General features: G+C 38.3%; 1 pseudogene across 1 annotated transcript in view; it reads right to left on the bottom strand.

Moving 5' to 3' along the window:
- LOC309668148 (large ribosomal subunit protein uL22 pseudogene) overlaps positions 1 to 22,163 on the bottom strand; it is a 33,302-nt pseudogene continuing 11,139 nt past the window's right edge. The window contains exon 1 of the transcript in view: positions 1 to 22,163. This exon is cut by the window's right edge and continues 11,139 nt beyond it. The product of the transcript in view is annotated as a large ribosomal subunit protein uL22 pseudogene (transcript).

Raw genomic sequence — 22,163 nt, forward strand, 5'->3', positions numbered from 1 at the left:
ATATATATATATATATATATATATATATATATATATATATACACATATATATATATATATATATATATTACTTTTTGTATCTATAATATATATATATATATTACTTCTTTATTATGCTTTTTATATTTTATCATCCTCTGTTAGAACCTAAGCCCCTTTGAGGCAGGTCAGGGATATGTGCCTGGCACTTAGCATAACACTTGGCATATAGCAAACACTTGCAGAAAAGATAAATGTTTGCAGAAGGAATGAATGGATGGATGAACGAATGGGGATTATTCTTGTCATTTCATTGATGAGGAAACTGAGGCTTAGAGAGGTGAAACGCTATGGCCATGGTCATCTAGGCAGGGAGTGCCTAAACCAGGATCGAAGCACAATCTGCCCAGCCTGAGAACAGCCATGGCCTTGGCCTCTCCATACCTCCCTCACCCAGGGCAATGAAACAGAGGCAACAGGGCATGGGATGCATTGGGCTGAAGTTAAGTGGGAAGGAGAAGTTGAGATGTTCCCACAAGACAAGTTTGAAGAAATAGAAATCAGTGCTTTGAACTCATTCCTACAAACTGTGTTGGGAGGCAAAGCTGGGGCAGCTAATGCCATAGATTGTTTTCACATTGAAAGCCAGAAATGACCAGATATGAGGTTAATGGTTATGCGATCCACTTCATCTTCTGTGTGAATTAAATATTATCATCAGTCTCATTTTATAGGTGGGCGATTATATGCTCAGAGCATTTGAAACTCTTTCCCATGGCTATACAGTCTGGGTCCTGAGACCCTCACCCCACATCCTTTTTTCTTCCCTACCCTGCCTTTCACCTGGTGCCTGATCCCTCTGACCACAGAGAGTGGTGTTCAGGCTGACCCCCAGCCTGCCTCACAAGCTCACCTCTACATGACTGGACGTGAGCTGCCAACTGGGCTCCGGGCTCCCAGCATGTGGCCAGCCTCTCTGGACCAGTCAGCTTATTTTCTCCAGATGCAGGGAGGCATGGGAATCTCCATGGCAGGACATTCAGGTGTTTTATCCTGTGAAATACCACAGAAGGCCCTACTTTGAAATCCTCACCCTCACCAATATGCATAGGTGCTAGAGTCATTCCCATTAATCTGAATCGAGGGCAGGACAGCCGATGACACGAGTGTTGCTTAACCTTGACGCTGGGGAGCTGGAGAGGGCATTCCCTGGTCCACCAGGAGAAATCGCCTCCACCAGGACCTTGGTAAGTAAGAACTTGTGCTCATTTGGGTGGGGAACGGGTGGAAGTCTGTTCTGACTGTGAAGAAAGTGTTTACAAAGCTAACAAGAAGTACAAACAAGGACTGGAGGGGAATGCTGCTGCTTCTAATGTGCTTGATATGCTAATTACAAATTATGCGCATCTTTTTGTATTAAAGCAGGTCCCCTCAGGAATTTATGTTAGCTAGTTGTTCTGAGTACTTGAAAGATGGTCGATGGGATTTCTTTATATAATTTAGGCAAGTGTTACCATCTATTTAATCATTCAACCATTTATTCAGTAAATGTTTACTGAATTCTTATTCTGTGCCAGGGACTGCGCAGGACACTGGAGGTGGGGGAGGAAGTAGGGAATGAAACAGAGGAGGTCCTGCCCTCAGGAGCTTCTGTTGGATGGGGAGGGAGGGGTGGACACTGTTCTGGCTGGACAGGGATGGTGTAGCCTGCTACCATTTCAGAAGCGGGGTGAGGACGTCTCAAAACATGTTGAAACATGGTATCATGCTCTGGCAGTCTGCAGGAGGTGGGGCTCTAGGCCGTACATTAATTGGTGCCCAGGTCCTGATAAGCCTCACTTGCAATGCCAGAGAGATCTAGGTTCAAATCCTAACCCTGCCACTTAGTCGCTATGTGACATGGACGAGTCACATGACCTCCAGGAGACTCAGAGGATTTATCGGCAAAACAGGGATGCTAATTTGAACCTCAGGAGACTTTATGGATTAAATGAGAAAATGGACATAAAACGCTTGTCACAACATAGAAAACAGCATGTGATTGCCACTGTCATCAGCCTTTACCTCTAAAGTATAAGATATCCTGTAATATCCTGAGCTTTGATGTTATTACCTTTAGCACAGGTGTGCATGTGCATATATAGAAAAAACGATATATACGTATTTGTGTGTCAACACTTGCATGTATCTTCACTACACACAAGTATATATGCCCATGAACCTGCAGGATAAGTATGAACGTATTCACAGATGCACACACATATCCACATGCATGTACACTTTATGGCCATTTTGCTCTTTCATGCTTTCTTCATCCACGTGGACCCAGGCCTCCTTTAGTTTTCCAAATTCCAAGTGTGAAGAACACCAGTTACAAGTTACTAAAGATCCTCTATGTTTCTTTCTTCATCTGCTTTCACTCTCTCATTCATATGTGTTTCTTTATTTTCTCCCTGTAGCTCACTACCTTTCTCCACTCCACACTCACCTCCCCTACAGCGAGACAATCCACAGAAGACAGACATTCCTCTATCACTAGGAGTCTAGGGTTCTGAGTTTACTCAAATTGGGAATTTTCACTCCTGCTTTTCAAGCTTTGCCTCTGGGATACCTTCTGGGATTGCTCAGTTTCCCTCTAGTAAACTCCAGGTTCTAGCTCTATGGTGGGAGGAATTTGTCAGCTTAATTGTTGTCCCCTGTTCAACTCAGTCTCTGCCATCAACATTTCTCTTCATCCACACAGACACCTCTGAGCTTCTTCAGAATATTTGTAACTAAAGTTGGAAAGCTGTCCTCTCTCTTCAACTGTGAAATTTGCAAGATGGATTCCCCTCAGACCTTTACACATGCATAGATGGAAATGTATGAACTTGCATTCGGAGACATACACACACACTCTCACGTACCTTCTTTATTTTATCGTTTCTTTCTACTGCCCTTTTGCCCTGTTACTTCAAGTTCATGTGCTAGAAGACAGAACTTTGGTGAAAAAGCAAGTTGAACTTTACTACTTCAATGATGTATTTTTTTTTTTAAACTTTGAGGTTTTCTTCATGTGTATCTTTTTTTTTTTTTTTTTTTTTTTAGTATTTATATATTTGGTTGCACCAGGTCTTAGTTGCAGCACATGGGCTCCTTAGTTGTGGCATGTGAACTCTTAGTCGCATCATGCATGTGGGAACTAGTTCCCTGACCAGGGATCGAACCCAGGCCCCCTGCATTGGGAGCGTGGAGTCTTATCCACTGCGCCACCAGGGAAGTCCCCAATGATGTGTTTTATTCTGTTTCTCATTAAGTCTTTATTTCCACTCAAGATGAACCTGAAATCCTCACTTTTTTCATTCTTCCTTCCATATATTTAGTGGAGATTGACATGTGAGTGAAATGGACATAGGAGTTCGGTGAGGGAAATAGAGGACTGGTTCCCTCTGCAGAAAGGTTCTTAGGATCTTCCCCAGTGAGAATCAGACCTTGACTGTGAAGATTCCCTGGTGTCCTCCAAACGCCTGGAGTTGGCTCATGTAAGACACAACTCTTCCCATGTAAGGTAGGATGTAGTTCTTACAACCATCCATCGAGCATCTGGAGTGGAGTTCCAGTTCTAACCTACAGGGTAGAGGTTAGCTCTAGGAATCAGAGAACAAGAAAGATGCCTTAATCTGTTCAGTAATTCAGCAAATATTTATTGAGCACCTGTTTTGCAGCAGACATCACACTAGGTATTAAAGCTGGTTGACAAGACAGACTCAATTCCAGATAACACTTACAATCAAACGAGGGACATGGGCATTAAATGCAACAGCACACTAACAGTGTTCCAAGTACAACTGTGATAAACACTAAGAAGAACAAAAGTGGGGTCTATGGCAGTGTAAAATAGGGCTCTTGGCCAAGTGAGAGTTTCGATCGGGTGGGAGGAGTGTTACTTAGGGAAAATTCCCTGAGGGAGTGATGTTTTACACTATGACTCGAAGGATACACAGAAGTTGGCCAGAGGAAGAAATGAGGAGAACATTCCAGAAAGAGAAAGTAGCACATGCAAAAACCCTGATTCACTAGGTGTCTAGCTCATCCACAGGGCATAGATGTCAAGGTGGTTGGAACATAGTGAGCAGGGCAGGGTGGTCTGAGATGGAGCTGGGGACAGCGGTGGGGAGCTGAGCACTCTGTTACTTCCATAGTTCACCCTGACGCCTCCTGGCGCTGCGGCCATGTCTACTGGATGAACGAGACACCAAGACATATGCGGAGCAAAGCACGGCCTGTTAGATGTGAAGGTCCATCAGGATACAAAAGATAAATATTTTATGTTCGCCTTTAGACTTGTGCAAAATTATTTCTTTTTGTGGAAAGGCTGTTTTCAAATGACAACTTTACATTTTTCCCTGTGTCAGAAGAGCCACATCAACGTATCATGTACCAAATCCCCTCTCTAGCTGTTGAAATGACCTTCTTAAATGGCTTATCATTATCTCAGAAATTCCACCACAGGGCAGAGGCACCTAGAAGCCAAACCTTTTACTTCTCAGGTTAGTGTGTATGTTTAATCCTCATTATAGCAATACAACTGTAAAGCATCTTAAGTAGTTTTATATCTGATCAAGTTGAACTAATCTGCATAGAGATCTTTAACCTGATTTACTTTCCAACAATCAACAAGCTAAAAATATTTGTTAATGAAGCTTTTTAACTACTTGTTAATGTGAAAAATACTTCTTTAAATTTATATTATTTGTATGATAAAAATGACAGAATGCTAGCCTGAAGAAGTTGAAACACATTTTCAGGAATTGGCTGCTTTACAAAAATCCATGGGTTCTTTGAATGTGGCAGTTAGGCCAATTGAGGTTCTTCATGCAAATGCTGAAGAGATTGATGGCATTGTGAGAGAAGACAGAACATTAAACCCACACGTGCCCTGGGCATTTTGTCAGGCTCCAAATTCCCAGGCAACTCTTTCCCTTCCTGTCAGCAAAAATGAAGTTTTTGACGCAAGCTAGTAATTATAGAAGATACCTTAGGTAGAACAAAGCCTGATCTATATTCACTCCTTAGCTGTGGTTCCAAACCTCAACACCCATTTGAGTGTTACCACTTTTGCCTCTAACAACTGAAAAACTTCGTACAAAAGAGACCTCTGCTTCTTGGACTGGCTAGGAAAGAGCAGTTGAAATTTGTGGAAGATCCAAATTATTGATCTATTTTTTAAGCAAACGCAATTTGATTATTTATTTATTTATTTATAAATTTATTTCTTTTATTTAATTATTTTTGGCTGCATTGGGTCTTCGTTGCTGCGCATGGGCTTTCTCTAGTTGTGGCGAGCGGGGGCTACTCCTCATTGCTGTGCGTGGGCTTCTCATTGTGGTGGCTTCTCTTGTTGTGGAGCACGGGCTCTAGGCGCGCAGGCTTCAGTAGTTGTGGCACGCAGGCTCAGTAGTTGTGGCTCGCAGGCTCTAGAACGCAGGCTCAGTAGTTGTGGTACACGGGCTTAGCTGCTCTGCGGCACGTGGGATCTTCCCAGACCACAGCTCGAACCCGTGTCCCCTGCGTTGGCAGGTGGATTCTTAACCACTGTACCATCAGGGAAGTCCCTAATTTGATTATTTAGAGTGCAGACCAGAATAGGACTGACCCGTGGGAAACGAATTCTGTAACCTCTGCTGTTTTCTCTCCTGGGCTCCCCAGCCTCCTGGCTCATTTATCGCAGCCCATACGATCTTTGCATATGATTTTTGGTTCACCTGTGTATCAGTTAGGAAAAAGATGACACACTTGGAGTGGGTAATTTGAGGAGAGTTTAACAAAACACAAGCATTTACAAAGATGGGGACAGGGATTAAGGAGAACAAGAGCTGGGGCAGGATCCCAGAGCTGGTAATGATGGGGTACTCTTCCCATGCCAGGCCTGAAGGGGCGAGGGGAGGGAGTGGCTACCTGACAGGAGCTTGACCTCTGATGGAGGGACTCAGCCAACCCTCGGCGTCTCTGCTTGGAGGGAGCTGGGAATAAATACCTGATCTCATTTCCCTTGCACGCGCTGACTCCCGGTGCTTCTAGTTGACCAAAGCAAACCAGAAGCCGGTAGACAAGGGAGCACACTGAAGTTCAGCAGCCTTCCAGAGCAGAGTGGGGTCAAGAAGAGTGGAAAGTGAATCGCAGGGACGTGGGGGTGGAGCATGGGTGAATGGAACGTCCTGCACAAACTGCTGGCCTCCTGCACTAGACCGTGAAAGCCTTTTCAACAGGGGATGTGTCTTTTATTTTGTAGCCCAAGCTCCAAACTCAAGCCCTGACAAACAGAAAGGACTTAATAAATTCTGAGTCAATGAATGGATGTAGGGATGGTGAATGGATGGATGATTAAATGACTGGATGAATAACCAAGTGACTGAATGAATGATGGTAAGATAAAGTTTTCCCTACTGGAGTCCTTTCGATGATCTGCTCTGGTAACTACCTTGGAACAATTTGTAATTAACATATCAAATTCTTCTAAAGGTCTTGAAAGACTTTGTCTCTTCTGCAGCTTAAGCAGTCTGCACAGAAGCTTGCGTACTGGATGAAATTGCTTCCTTCATAGCAGAGATAAAGCACCCCCTACCTCCTGTTCCAAAGACCTCAAATTCTGAATTAGGAGAGACATGAATTAATGAGCTCTGCATGTAACAAGAAAAACCTCTTTTAATAACTGGGAGTTAACAGAGTTTGGATCCCTGCTGATCTTATTGGCAAAATTAAATAAAAGTGACATTCTGCTGGCCCAAGCAAATTAGCAGCCAGCCTGTGTAAAGGCTCAGTTAACCCGAGACATTGTGTGATGTATTACCCATTGTTTGACGTACTTTCATAAGAGCAAGACGAAGTGTCCCATCCTTTAGACTCTGGTAATGTGCTTCATTGTTAAATTCAATAGGAAAAGCGATTCATACTGTGGTATGATTGAAAAGAAAATTGAATCCTTTTGATGTTATAAATGTGTCTATTACTGCGTGTGCACACAAATTTTCCATGGAAATTATGGTGAAAGTAGTGATTCTCCTCGAAAAATGCATTAGTGTTGACACGTTCAATTTTATCTGCATCAGAATATAAATACCCTTTAACCATGGTCAAATTGTGCGGAATGTATATACCACATCTGCATAAGTCACTTGTCTATCCATCTATTGGAAAAAAGCATCGAGCTCTGAGAGCTATCCTGGTTCTCCATTTGCAGTTTTAAAAATATATATTATTGAAAGCATTGGTGCAGGATTTGTGTGAGGGTCTTTCTAATTTAAAAAACAGTTTCATAAAGCAAAGGTCTGTAATTTCACGACTCGGTTACACAAAGCTAGTTTGAAGGCTTTGGGAAACCTGATGAGTTGCAGTCTGCGTGTCATGCTAGCATTGGCCCCCAGGCCATTATTGGCCATGCCCTGACCAAGTGGTCACGGAACCTTCTTACAAAGCAGTGGATGATGTCAGGGACATATACTCAGCTTGGCTCTGTGGTTTCAAATCCCATTGTTTACAAGCTAAATGAGGACAGTAAAATGCCTGTCACCTCTTGCCTCCCTCTGCCTAAGATCTGCCCCTTTTCTGCTCTGCTCCTCCATCCTCCTGGCTTTGTCCTTCTTTGGATCTGAAACTCAAGGGAGCCACTTCTCCTCTCTGCGTTTCAGTCTTCTCTTCTGCAATCAAGGTGGATGGTCTCTATGTCCTTCAAAGTTAAATGTTTGGTACTATTTGAACACATTATGCTCTTTTTTCCTTTCCTTCCTATATGTCAGGACTTTTTTGGTCACAAGCAGTAAAAAATTCAACACAGAATGGATTAAGAAATATGAGAATTCATTGCTCTTCCACCTTAACATGCCCCCCTCCAAAAAAAAAAAAACCTCAGGTGCAAATTTGGCGTTGGGCATTGACATCAGAATTGGCTTCTCCTTTAGGGTTGAGTCCATTTGCAAACTCTCTTGGTAATCTCTTCTCCTGGAGGTAAGATGGCCACACTCCTTGTTCACATCCTTCCTACTCCAAATTCAGCCACACAAGAAATCATGAATGTATTTTTGTTCTATGTTTATTTATTTATTTTATTTATAGCTGTGTTGGGTCTTCGTTTCTGTGCGAGGGCTTTCTCTAGTTGTGGCAAGCGGGGGCCACTCTTCATCGCGGTGTGCGGGCCTCTCACTATCGTGGCCTCTCTTGTTGCGGAGCACAGGCTCCAGACGTGCAGGCTCAGTAATTGTGGCTCACGGGCCCAGTTGCTCCGCGGCATGTGGGATCTTCCCAGACCGGGGCTCGAACCCGTGTCCCCTGCATTGGCAGGCAGATTCTCAACTGCTGCACCGCCAGGGAAGCCCTTCCATGAATGTATTTTTGAAAAATATTCCTGGACCTGGCTCTCCTTGGCCCAAATTAGGTCAGCATCTATCCCCGAACCAATCACTGCAGTCAGAGGCAGGCAGTGCTCTGATTTGCCAGGCTGGTGTCACATCCACCCTTGGAGTTAAAGGGCAAATGGACTGAGAAAGGGGGATGGGTAATCACTCCAAGAAAAATTACGTTCCTGTTATTAAAAGAAGGATAAACATGCAATGGAAGGGGATTGGGCAGACACATCTTCTGTAACGTGTTCATGCAAGCAGTTCCTGTTTCCTGAAATACCTCTTTTTCCTTGTCAGTGTGATGAATCCTTGCTTATCCTTCAAGATCAAGTTCAAAAAGCCCCTCTTCACTGAGCCCTCTCAAATCCCTACCTGACTTCTTTGCTCTCTTAGCACTGAAACATATCTCTGTTACAGAATCTGCAATACTCGTCCCATCCTGCCAACAAATATTTTTTGAACACCTATTATGTACAAAGCACTGCAGGGTTACTTTCTCTAAGGATTTGGAATACCAGGCTCTCTGTGCCAACTGTATGACTTACTAGAAGAGAAATGTGGGGCTAACTTAAGGAGGAGGGTGGTGGAAGTGTTGGCAGGGGAACAGAGAAACTAGCAGGAAAAGGTAAAAGAATAACAGAATAACTTGCTCTTCTAGGAGGGCACTGGCAAACCAAGACCGCTCAACACATATTATTATTGAGTATCTACTAAGGGCCAGATACTGTCTCGGTGCCTGGGGTAAATCAGTGAAAAAAAACATGCAGAAATACCTGTCCTTGTGGAGGGAATGTGGAAGAGGGCGTTCCAGGCTAAAGAAACAGCCAGTGCAAAGCCCTGGACTAGGAGTGTGTTTGACTTATTAACAGATCAGCAAAATGGCTAGTGTGGCTGAGAGGGAGTATAGAAGGAGGTGACATTAGAAAGGGACCAGGGCTGGATCATGGAGGGACTAGTCGGCCATGATGAGGACTTTAGCCTTTACTCTTCAACCCACCATCCAAGTCCTGAAGCAATCCGGAACTGGACAAAAATGCATTATCAGTCCGTGGAGATAGTGGGGCTAGGATTAGGCTTGAAGCAGGAATCCTGGGTTCTCACCAAATTATCACATTCCTCTCAATATATCCCAGGCTATGAAAAATGGACTTCTGCCTGAGTTTCCCAATTAACAATTCTTATTGACCAGCTAAACTCTGCTGAGATCGTGACATCTTTGACATAACCTATAGCTCTTGGGGTTGGGGGGTGGAAGAAGGGTAGAGGAATGGGTAGAGTTTAATATTCAAGAACACGATCTGTGAGTCACAGTGCTGGGTTTGAACCATGGCTTTGCCACTTATATGTGTATAGCACTGGGTTGTTACTTGCTCTGAGTCTCATTTTCCTCATCTGTTAAATGGGAGCACGAAAACCTGTTCCACAATGCACTACATAAGAGTATATGTAAACTGCATAGCATAGAATTATCCCTCACTATAAATAATCACTGTTACTACCCTGGATATTTCTTGCAAATCCTCTCTACCTGGGGTTGACAGAGTTCTTTATCCTTCCACTCACTGGCTGAGACCTGTTTTCTAAGAGCCATGAAGCTGCTGCATACTTGGACTTCTAGTGTCATCAGTCACCTGGGTTTTGGCCCTTTATCACCTTTGTTCCATTCCTTCCCAAGAGATGAGTTAGACCCTGTTGGCTCTTAAAGCCTGTCTGACTTATGTCCGATGGCACCATAACTATTTGGACGTGGAATATTTGGCTGCTGACCACTCCTCCAGTTGTGGAGAGCAACCTGAGAATTGCCTTGTTTATACCCACGTAGGTTCTGTCCTGCCTTGTCCCCATTCCTACCCTACAAGCTTGGCTGGTCCCAGCAGGACTTGTAGCCAAGCCTTAGCAGAATCATGCCACATGCCTGCTACGTTCTTCCTCATCCAAAAAGCAGTTTCTCCAGGTGCTACATAAGTAACAAAACTCTTCCTTGGACTGTTTCATACAGATGTTGTCTCTAATTCACCTCCAGGCAAAACTGACCAGTGGCCCCTTTCCTAGGGAAAAACTTCCTTGTGTCATTTCTCAGCCTCTTGCTCCTTTCTCTCTCCATGTGGAAGTCTCTGCCACTCTCCCCCTTGTATCATGTGAACGTTGCCTTGTAAATTGTTCAGAATCCAAGTCTGGGTGGGATATTTACCCAGAGCAAATTATGGCTGGATGCATTCCTATGTCAACATGTGCCATGCTTATTTCTTATAAAGTAGTTCATTATTCTGTGGGGCATAAATAGTATTACCAGATTGATATGATTAAAGCTAGTGAGTTGTTAATTAGCATCTAATTAAAAGAGATGAGTTACATACCCATGTACAGTAGCTAATGTTATGTTTTCCTTGAAAAAGAAATGATTAAGTGTACAGCAATTGTGTTTTCAAAGAAACCATACCAAACCATATGTGAGGTTCTCTAGGGATGCAGGGCCAATGTCTACCTTGGGACATCAGAAAATTGAGTTTGCTACTCCCCAAAGAAGCAGATGACAACATGGGCTAGGATCTCTCTTGTCACAGGAAGCTGGCTTGAGCTTTGCGTGGTATCCAGAAATAGCAACAGAGAAGCCGTCAAGGCAGCTTCGTAGAGCCCAAGCCCAGGCTCCAGAGCTGTGTATCCTTCTGTTCAACTTTCTACTGTGATTATCAACTCACACTGCCAAGTGTTCTTACACTCTTTATCTAATATAATTTTCAAAGAACCCATATCCCCATTTTATAAACCAGAAAACTAAACCTCAGTCAGGACTCAGTTGTGGCTCACTTGATAAGACCAGAGAATTTCTGAAGAAGCACCAGGACACATGCTGACCATCCAAGCCAAGGCCTTCTGAAACCTGATTTTGATGTCTCCATGTAGCCTTCTCTCTCCCTATTCCGTACTTTTCTCCAGCTAAACTGCTCTCCACCATGTTTTTCCTAATGGCCTCATTCTGCTCACAGCCAGCTGAGAAGGCTTCCATGTGTCTACCTCCCACCCGAACTTCCGGATGCAGGCCAATCCTAATTTCATCAACCTTGACTAACCTATACTCCAGTCACTCTCTCTCTGAGAGAATTCTTGGTAGATTTGTATAATAGAACTCAAACGGGAAGAAGATGAGGGTTCACTGGACTCCAGCTCTCCACAATGCAGAAATTTCCATTATGACATCCCACAGATGTAGTCACTGAGCCTGTTTTACAGTTTGTTGTAAGTGGGTTGTTTACATTTTTATTACTTATTGACTCTGAGTATCCAAATAATACAGAAAAATGATCTGGAAAGAAGTAAAAGAAAATAGTGGTTACTCCTATAGAATGGATTAAGGTGGGAATAGGAAGAGAGCAGCTGAGAATGTCAAAGGGAACTTTTATTTTATTAGTACTTGTATCTTTTACATCACTATTATATTCATGTATTGCTTATGTAATAAAAAACAATAAACAAAATCAACATATTCCCATTGGAGGAATCTTGTATATTTATAGAAAGGACAAATAAATAGAACAAAATATAACTCTCTGGCCTATAAATAACTGCTGTTAACTATATATCTACATTTGGTATTTTTATTCTACTTAGTTTTTTATTAAATTTATATTTAGGTATTATGATACTGTATAAGAATTGGGAATCCTTATTTTTAATAGGTTAACATATGCATCTCCCAACTTATTAAAAAGTTTTTGTTAATATGAATTTCAATTATGGCATAATATTCTGTTGAGGGTTGAAACATCACTCATATAACCTTTCCCTGAGGTTGAACATGTATGTTTCTAATATTTTTGCAGTATAAATATTGCTGAGGAAAACATCTGTTTTTAATTGGAAAGTTTAAATTATTTCTATTTTTTGCCATAACTGGTATGCTCATTTGTTCTTGTTCTATTATATTTTTTATATTTGATCCTTCCTTGCTGTTTTCTTTGGACCATCTTCTCTTTCATTACTTTTTCCCTATGGTAGTTTTAAAGATATATATGTTGTTTTTAACTCTACTAATGTTTCCTTTTAACCTTAGTACTTAATGGTGAACTATTCAAAGTTCTCTTCTAAAGTTTCTAATCTTGTTCCTCCAGTACAATGATGACTAGCTAATCCTACTGTTAAACTCATCTACTGAGTTCTTAATTTCAATCATTGTATTGTTCTTGATTCTATAATTTCAATTTGATATTTTTTCATAGATTCATTTCTCTGGAATCTTAGCCAAACCGTTGCAGATTTTAGTAGATACTTTTCACATGATTAAAAGAATTATACCATTGTTTTTCCTTAATATATTAAGGAAAAACCCATACGCCCTTTTTGGCCAACCGAATCATTGGCAATGTTGAGTTTTATAGCTATGATATAAAGTATATTTAGATTCAGAATTTTTGTATCTTCATGGGGGAATTTGTCATTTGCCATTATGAATTATATATGTTTACTTCAAGTATATTTGCCTTTAAAATTTCCTTGTCTGGAATTACTGGTTATAATTCCTGGTTATATCAGTTTTTTGTTCTCTTCTTTTTTGAAATACAAATGATATAGGCTGAAATGCACTTCACTGAGTTTTAACAAATTCATATAAATATGAAGCTCATATCCCTATCAATATACAAAATATTTTCATCACTCCAGAGAGTTCTAAGTCAGTCTTTTCTAAATCTTTTACAATAGTAAAAAGAGTTGAGTTATGTATCCATGTACCTTTTGCTCATTTACATATTACAGTATGTACAGTATATACTCTTTTCCATCAGCTTATTTCACTTAGAGTAATGTCTGTGAAATGCATCCACATTGATGCATGAATAAGAAATGTTTCTTTTTGTTTTGGCATAATATTCCATCATGTAAATATACCACAGTTTATTTATGCACTCACCAGTTGATAGACATTTGTACTGTTTCCAGTTGAGACTACTATGAATAAAGATTCTATGAATATTCTTGTACAAGCATTTGTACAGACCTAAGTTTTCATTTCTTTTGAGTAAATGCCTAGGAAAGGGATTGCTAGTTCATAGGGTATGTATGTATATGCTTAATTTTATAAGAAACTGCCAAACTGTTTTTCAAAAAGACTGTACCATTTTACACTGCTACCAGAAATATATGAGTTCTGGTTGTTCTACGTTCTCAAGCCGAGGAAGTTCCTTCTATTTCCAGCTTCCTGAGATTTTATCATGAATGTGTATTGAATATTTCAAATGCTTTTTTTGTAGATATTGAAGTTATCACTTTTTTTCTTTAGTTTGTTCATGAATCTTCTTTAGTCTGTCAATTAATATTTTAAAGTTACACAACCTTGTATTCCTAGAATAAATTTCCCCTGGTCATGATATACTATCAGTTTTATACATAACTAGATTTGATTTGCTAATATTTTATTAACAACTTTTGTATCTTTTGTGTTCATGAGGATTATTGTTCTGTAATTTTCTTTTCTTGTAGTGTATTTGCCTGATTTTGGTATTAAGGTTATCCTGGCCTTATAAAATGACTTGAAAAGTGTTTTCGCGATTTTCTGGAGAGTTTTGGTAAAATTGGCATTCTTTCTTTCTTAAAGATATGGTAAAATTTACTAATGAAGACACTGAGTGTGGAGTTTTCTTTAAAATAATGTTGTCAGTTACAAGTTCAAGTTATTTAAACAGATATGGGACTATACAGCTATTTATCTTTTCTTGAGCTAGTTTTGACAATTTGCATCATTCAAGGAATTTGTCTAATTTATCCAAGATGTAAAATTTATTGGCATAAAATTTTTCATAATATACCCTTATCCTTTTGATATCTGCAGGATTCGTAGTGATGTCCACTCTGTCATTTTTTTTTTTGATACTGACAAACTGTGATTTCTCTTTTCTTGATAGTTTAGCTAGAAGTTTATCCATTTTTTTATTTTAATTTTCCTTCAAATACCAGCTTTTGGTTACATTTTCTCTGTTGTTTATTTTATATTTCATTGATTTTTTTTCTCTTCATTATTTTCTTCCCTCTTAATTTGGTCTAATTTGCTCTTCTTTTTCTAGCTAGCTTCCTAAGATGGGAGCTTAGATTACTGATCTGTTTTTCTTTTAAGTTAGTTTGATTAAGGTAGAATTTAAAATAAAACAAAATCCATCAATTTTATGGGAAGGGGTATATTGTTCAATGAGTTATGAAATGTGTATACACCTAGGTCTCTATCACCAAAATCAATACATTGAATATTTTCATCTACTCAAAGGGTTTCCTCAAACTCCTTTTCAAGAAATCCCTCAACTTTACAGCAACCACCATTGTGATTATTTTCCACAATGAATATTTTCTTCACCTCAACACAATAATTTTGGGATTTATCAATGCTATTGTACAAATCAATATTTTCTAGTATTCCACTTAATCAGTATACCAAAGTTTGGGTGTTTTTGCTCACCTGTTGATAGATATTTGGGATGTTATAAATAAAGCTGATATTTTTCTTTCTTTTTTATCTTCTGAGCCCCTTTACCTGTTTCTCCGCCCCCCCCCCCAACCTCTCCTCCGGCAACCACCAATCTGATCTCTGTATCTATAAGCTTGTTTTTTTGCTTTTGTTTTTGTTTAGATTCTACATATAAGAAATATGATATTTGTCTTTCTCTGACTTATTTCACTAAACGTTATACCCTTGAGATCCATCCATGTTGTCATAAATAGCAAGATTTCATTCTTTTTTAGGCTGAATAATATTCTACTGTATATACAATATGCAGCAATTATTTCATCCATGCATCCATTGATGGATACTTAGGTTGTTTCCATATCTTGGCTATTGTAAATAAAGCTGCAGTGAATATGGGGGTGCACATAACTTTTTGAGTTACTGTTTTCATTTTCTTCAGATAAATACCAAGGAGTACAATTGCTGGATCATATGGTAGTTCTATTTTTAATTTTTAAGGAACCTGCATACTGTTTTCCACAGTGGCTGCACCAATTTACATTCCCACCAAATGTGCACAAGGGTTTCCTTTTCTTCACATCCTCACCAACACTTGTTATCTCTTGTCTTTTTGATAATAGCCATTCTAATAGATGTGAGGTGATACCTCATCATGGTTTTAAATGCATTTCCCTGATGATTAATATTTTGAGCATTCTTTCCTGTACTTGTTAGCCAACTTTATGTCTACTTTGGAAATATGTCTATTCAGATTTTCTGCTCATGTTTAAAATCAGATTGTTTGCTATTGTGTTGTATGAGTTCTTTATATATTTTGAATATTAGCCCCTTATCAGATATAGGATATGAAAATATTTTCTCCCATTCAGTAGGTTGTCTTTTCATTTTGTTGATGGTTTGCTTTGCTGTGAACAAGATTTTTAGTTTGATACAGTCCCACTTATTTATTTTTCCTTTTGTTGCTTTTGCTTTTGGTGTCAGATTAAAAAAATCATTGCCAAGACGTATGTTAAGGAGCTTACTGCCTATATTTTCTTCTAGGAGTTTTATGTTTTTAGGTCTTATGTTCAAATCTTTAATCCATTTTGAGTTAATTTTTGTGTATGGTGTAAGATGGTGGTTAAATTTCAGTCTTCTGCATGTGGCTGTCCAGTTTTCCCAGCACCATTTATTGAAAAGACTGTTCTTCCCCCAATGTATATTCTCTGCTCTTTTGTTGTAAATTAGTTGACCATATATATGTGGGTTTATTTCTTGGTTCTTTATTCTGTTTCATTGATCTATGTGTCTGTTTTTATGCCAATACCATACTGTTTTGATTACTGTAATATAGTCTGAAATCAGGGAGCATGATGCCTTCTGCTTTGTTCAAATAAAGCTGACTTGACCTGTCATGTACAAGCCTCTTTATGGACATACGGTTTTATTTCTCTTAGGGAAATATTAAAAAGAACTACTGAATCATATAAGTGTATGTATAACTTCATAAGAAATTGAAAAATATTTTCTAAAGTTATCATACTATTCTGTACTCCTACCAGCACTGTATGAAAGTTATAAATGCTCCACATCTTTACCAACACTTGATATTCACAGGTTTTAAAATTTTAGCCATTATAGTGAGTGTCTGGCAGTATCTCATGGTGTTAATTTGCATTTTCCTGATGGCTAATGCTACTGATCATCTTTTCTTGTGCTTATTGGCCATTCATATATCTTTGTGTGTGTGTGTTTGGAGTGTCCATTCAAATGTTTTGCTCATTATTACTGAATTATTTATATTATTTTGATTGACTTGTAAGATTTCTTCATATATTCTGGATACCAGTCTTTCATCAGATATATGTTTTATGAATATTTTCTCCCAGTCTGTGACTTGCTTTCTCATTTGCTTAATGGCTTTTTTGAAGAATAGAAGTTTTTAATTTTAATAGAATCCACTTCATTCATTCTTCCTTTTATGGTTTGTGTTTTTTTGTCTTAAGTCATCTTTGCCTGCCATAAGATCACAAAGATTATTTTATGTTTTATTCTAAAAGTTTTATATTTTTAGCTTTATGTATAGGTCTGTGATCCATTCTGAGTTAATTTTTGTGTATAGCATGAAATGAGTCAAGGTTGTTGTTTATTGTTTGTCTACCACATGGTTATCCAGTTGTTCCTTTTCCATTTGTTGAAAAGACTATCATTTTTCCACTGAATTACTCTCATGTTTTTGTAAAAATTCAAGTACCATATGCATGGGTCTCTTTCTGGGCTCTAATTTGTTTTGTTCATTTACTTGTCTCTCTATGAAAACACCATCAGGTCTTAATTACTGAGGATTTCTAGTAGGTATTTAAATTAGATGGTATGGATTTTTCAACTTTGTTCTTCATTGCTAAATTTATTTTTGTTATTCGTTTGGTTTCATTGGTTTTCTCTATTGTTTATTCATTTTATATTATATTAATTTTTATTCTTATTATTATCATATTAGTCTTTATACTTTGAGTTTAATTTCTTCTTTCTACCTTCGTGAGGTAGAAGCTGAGATCATTGATTTTAAATATTCTTTTTATTTTCTAAAATAAACAAAACTAACAAAAATTTCTCCCGAAGCACTGCTTAGATTAGTTGAATACACAAATTTTGTTATATTTTATTTTTATTATTATTCAGTTCAAAATATTTTCTAATTTTCCTTGTGAATTTTTCTCTGACTTTTGTGTTATTTAGAAATGTGTCGCTTAATTTCCAAATATTTGAGGATTTTCTAGATATATTTGTGTTTGATCATTCATTTTTATTGTAATCTAATAACATATTGTGCAGAAGTTCATTTTTAAAAATTTGCTTAGACTTTGTTCATGGTCCAGTATTTGGTATAGCTTGGTGACTGGCTGTTTCATACACACTTGAAAAAAAAAATGTCTTCTGTAGCTGTTGAGTATAGTGGCATATAAATCTTAATCAGGCTACTTTGATTGATAGTACCTTTCAAATCTTTTGTATTCTTCCTATGTTTTTGTTTACTTAGTTTGACTGTTGGAGGAATATTAAATTTTCCAACAGTCATTGTGAATTTTCTATTTCTCCTTTCAGTTCTACTAGATTGTGTTATATGCATTTTGAACCTCTGTTATTACATGAATACTCATTCAGGATTGTTATGCTTTCCTGATGGACTGACACTTTTCATCATTATGAAATGTCCCTCTTTATCTCTGGTAATAACTCTTTGTCTTAATGTCAGCTTTGTCTGGTATTAATATAGCCACTTTAGCTTCTGGTGATTAGTGTTTTCATGGTATACCATTTTCTATCTTTTACCTCTAAGCTTCCTGTTTTTGTATTTAAAATGTGTATATTATTGTATATTGCTTTCATATCCAATCTGCCAATCTTTACCTTTTAATTAGGGTGTTAATGACATTTATATTAATATAATTATTAATACCACTACATTTAAATCTATCTTATAGTTTTTCTATTTATCACATCTATTTTTTGACCATTTTTTTCTCCTTTTTTACCATTATTTTGGACTAATTGAGAATTGTTTTTTAAGTTCCACCTTTTCTCTTTTTTTTAACTATAACTCTTTGTTTTATTATAATTTTTTTTAGTGGTTGCAGTAGGGCTTACAGTATGTTTTCTTAATTTATTGTAATCTTCCATGAGTTAATAGATCACTTCTCAGGTAATGTACTAACATTACAAGAGTACCCTTCAATCTACTCCCATCTGTTGTGCTGTTGTTATCATACATTTTATTTCTATATATGTTATTTTCCCACAATATATAATTAGTTTTGCTTTAAATAGTCAATTATCTCTTAAAGGAATTAAGTTTAAAAAAAGGCTTATATTTACCTATACATTTACCATTTCTGGCACTCCTTTTTCTTTCATGTAGGTTTGATTTTCCAGATGGTGGAAATTGTTCATTTTCAAGAACTTCCTTTAATATTCCTTGTAGTACAGGTCTGCTGGTGATGAATTCTCTTAGATTTTGCTTATTGGAAAATGTTTTCATTTTACCTTTATTTTTGAAAGATATTTTGTCTGGATATAGAATTCTAGATTGACAGCTTTCTCTTTCAGCACCTTAAAGGTGTTGTTTCTCTGTCTTCTAGCTTGCTTTGTTTCTGATGAGAAGTTAGTGCACATGTTTATTCTGAGTGCCTCAGTGTGTGTGTGTGTGTGTTTGTGTGTGTGCGCACGCATGTGTGTTTTAAATGTGTCCTAGCTGTGGGTCATAGAGCCTCTTGAATCCGTAAGTTGATAGCTTTCTTTAGTTTTGGAAAATTCTTATCTAATGTTACTTCAAATATTGCTTCTTCTAAATTCTCTTTCCTCTTCTTCTGAAGCTTACAAATTCTTTTATACTTGACCTTTTCAAACTACCCATATATCTTGTGCACTGTGTCACTAATTTCCATTTCTATGTCATTATTTTTCTCTGTGCTTCATTCCACATATTTTACAAATATATATTCTAATTCATGATTCCTCTTTTTTGCTTCTAGTTAATAGGTAATATATTGTGAAACCATGTATCGAGTTCTTAATTTCAGTTGCTGTATTTTTCAGCTCTATAATTTCTATTAATGATTTTTATAGATTCCAAGTCAATTTCTCTACCTTTTCTCCTATATTCTTGAACATATAAGTCATATCTGATAAAAAATAAAGTCCATGTTAGATAATGCCAAACAACTAGATCATCGTTAAGTGTGCCACTATTGCCTTTTTTCTCTTAATTTTTAGTCATTTGGTTCTTTTTCCTGAAATGCAATTTAATTTCTAATTGCCATTAGACAATTTTTTTAAATATTTTAATTAATTAATTTATTTATTTATTTATTTTTGGCTGTGTTGGGTCTTCGTTTCTGTGCGAGGGCCTTCTCTAGTTGCGGCAAGCGGGGGGCCACTCTTTGTTGCGGTGCGCGGGCCTCTCACTATCGTGGCCTCTCTTGTTGCGGAGCACAGGCTCCAGACGTGCAGGCTCAGTAGTTGTAGCTCATGGGCCTAGTTGCTCCGCAGCATGTGGGATCTTCCCAGACCAGGGCTCAAACCCGTGTCCCCTGCATTAGCAGGCAGATTCTCAACCACTGCGCCACCAGGGAAGCCCTAGACAATTTTTTTTTAATAAAAATGGTAGAGGCTTTGGATGCATTATCTTCCTACATTATTTTTTTTTTCTGAAAAGCTATGAGCAAGTCACTGTCATCCAACCACAGATTGAAGTCATTTGAGAGTGGATTTCAGGCATCACAAGGTCTGGCTTATTTATGAGTTGTCTTAAGTATAGCTTTTCAGGTGTTTCAGCTGAAAGCCTAAGGTTTCCATGCTAGGTCTGGACTCCTATTTTTGTGGTTTTAGGGCTATGAAACTGCTGAAATTCTGTTTACCATTTTCATCTCTTAGCAGTCACTTTCTCCTTGTTGTATTTTGGTCTCTTTATAGGAGTATGTGCAACTTAAAATTCAGCTTAAGATTCAGCAAATTCCTTTGAAGGGAATGTTAGGCTCACTTCTCTGGGGTTCCTTTTACTTCTGGGATCTCAGCTCCTCCATCCTGGTTACCTTGAAAGCCTTGGACTCTAATTTTTGTCTTCTAGCACAATGAGACTGCCATAGACTTTAGGCTTCCACTTTCTGATCAGTATCTCTGCCCCACACTATGAATTTAAAAATGCCCCACAGGGGGACTTCCCTGGTGACACAGTGGTTAAGAATCCGCCTGCTAATTCAGGGGACATGGTTTAGAACCCTGGTCTGGGAAGCTCCCACATGCCTCGGAGCAACTAACCCCATGCGTCACAAGCACTGAGGCTGCACTCTAGGGCCTGAGAGCCACAACTACTGAAGCCCATGCACCTAGAGCCCGTGCTCCACAACTAGAGAAGCCACCACAATGAGAAGCCTGCACACCGCAATGAAGAGTAGGCCCCGCTCGCCACAACTAGAGAAAGCCCTTGTGCAGCAAAGAAGACACAATGCAGCCATAAACAAACAAACAAATAAATAAATAAATTTTTTTTTTTAAAAATGCCCCATAGGGAAAAAGCAATGATGAATATAGGAGCCTCAATGTGTTTCTCTTCTCTCTGAAATCTCATACTCTCATGTCTATCTGCTTTGCTTGTTCTCTTATGCCTTCAAATGGCTAGATTTATTTTTGGCATTTATCCAGTTTTTACAATTGTTATCTGTGGCAGAGCTGGCCTAATATATGGTATTCTGTCGTAGCCAGAGCAGAAGTCACTACTTTTATTTTTGTCAAAAAATATACTTGAGCCTATACTATGAAAGCATATGTAATTATTTACCTCCTTCAATGAAGATGGATAATACATCTTTTCCCATCCTTATTTTACCTACGACCACCAGTTTTAATTGGTGTAAGATAATTTTACCCAGTTAATTGTTGCTCCTTTTATAAATTAAGAATCTTCTCTTTCAGGAATTATTTATGACACTTTCATTCTGTTTTGTAACCGTATTTACCACAATTATTTAGAATAAATTATGTGCTTACATGCTTTCAGTTGCTCATTACCAGTTCTTCCACACCATGACTTTACTATTTATGATTTTAAAATTTTAACTCTTTTTTTCTTTTCAGCTGCCTGAAGTAGATCTTGGAGTAATTTTTCAGGAAGAATGTATGAGTCAAGTACTTCATGAGTCCTTGCATAACTGAGATTATTCATCTGTTGACTTCATATATGAACCACAGTTTTCAAGTATTTAATCATTTACCTAAAAAAAAAAAAAAAATCAAACACTTACCTGGGCAAAGTATTGTGCTAGATGCTAGGAATACAGCCATATGTAAACTGTGCATGGTTGATGATTTCATGGAGTTTACACTCTGGTGGGGAAAACAGACATTAATAGCTGATTCCACAATTAATTACTGATGATCATAGTAACAAAGGAGACTAACAGAATTCTAGTCAGGAGAGGAGCAAGGGGCAGGAAAGGCTTCTCTGAAAGGGTAATAATTAAATGAAGACACCTAAAGTGAACAAATGACCTTGGGTGTTTCTATTTGGGAAGGGGTGGTAAATTCTAGGCAGAGGGGGCAACAAATGCAAGAACTTGAGGCTGGATGGAATATGAAAGAAAAGCAGTGTAGATGGTAGGCAGGGTAAGGAAGAGAAGTGTGACATGTGGCTGGTGAAATGGCCGAAGGCTGATGACACAGAACCTCGAAGGCCTCATTCAGGATTTGGATTCTTACGCAGTGCAAAATCACTGAAGGGGTTGGAGCAGAGATGTGGAATGATCAGTCCTGACTTTTTAAAAAAGTCGCACTGATTGTGCTGTGTTTAATGATTCAGAAAGGAGTAAGGAGATGAAGATGGA

The sequence above is a fragment of the Balaenoptera physalus genome (genome assembly GCF_965194825.1).
Source record: "Balaenoptera physalus genome assembly, chromosome: 10".
NCBI lineage: Eukaryota > Metazoa > Chordata > Mammalia > Artiodactyla > Balaenopteridae > Balaenoptera > Balaenoptera physalus.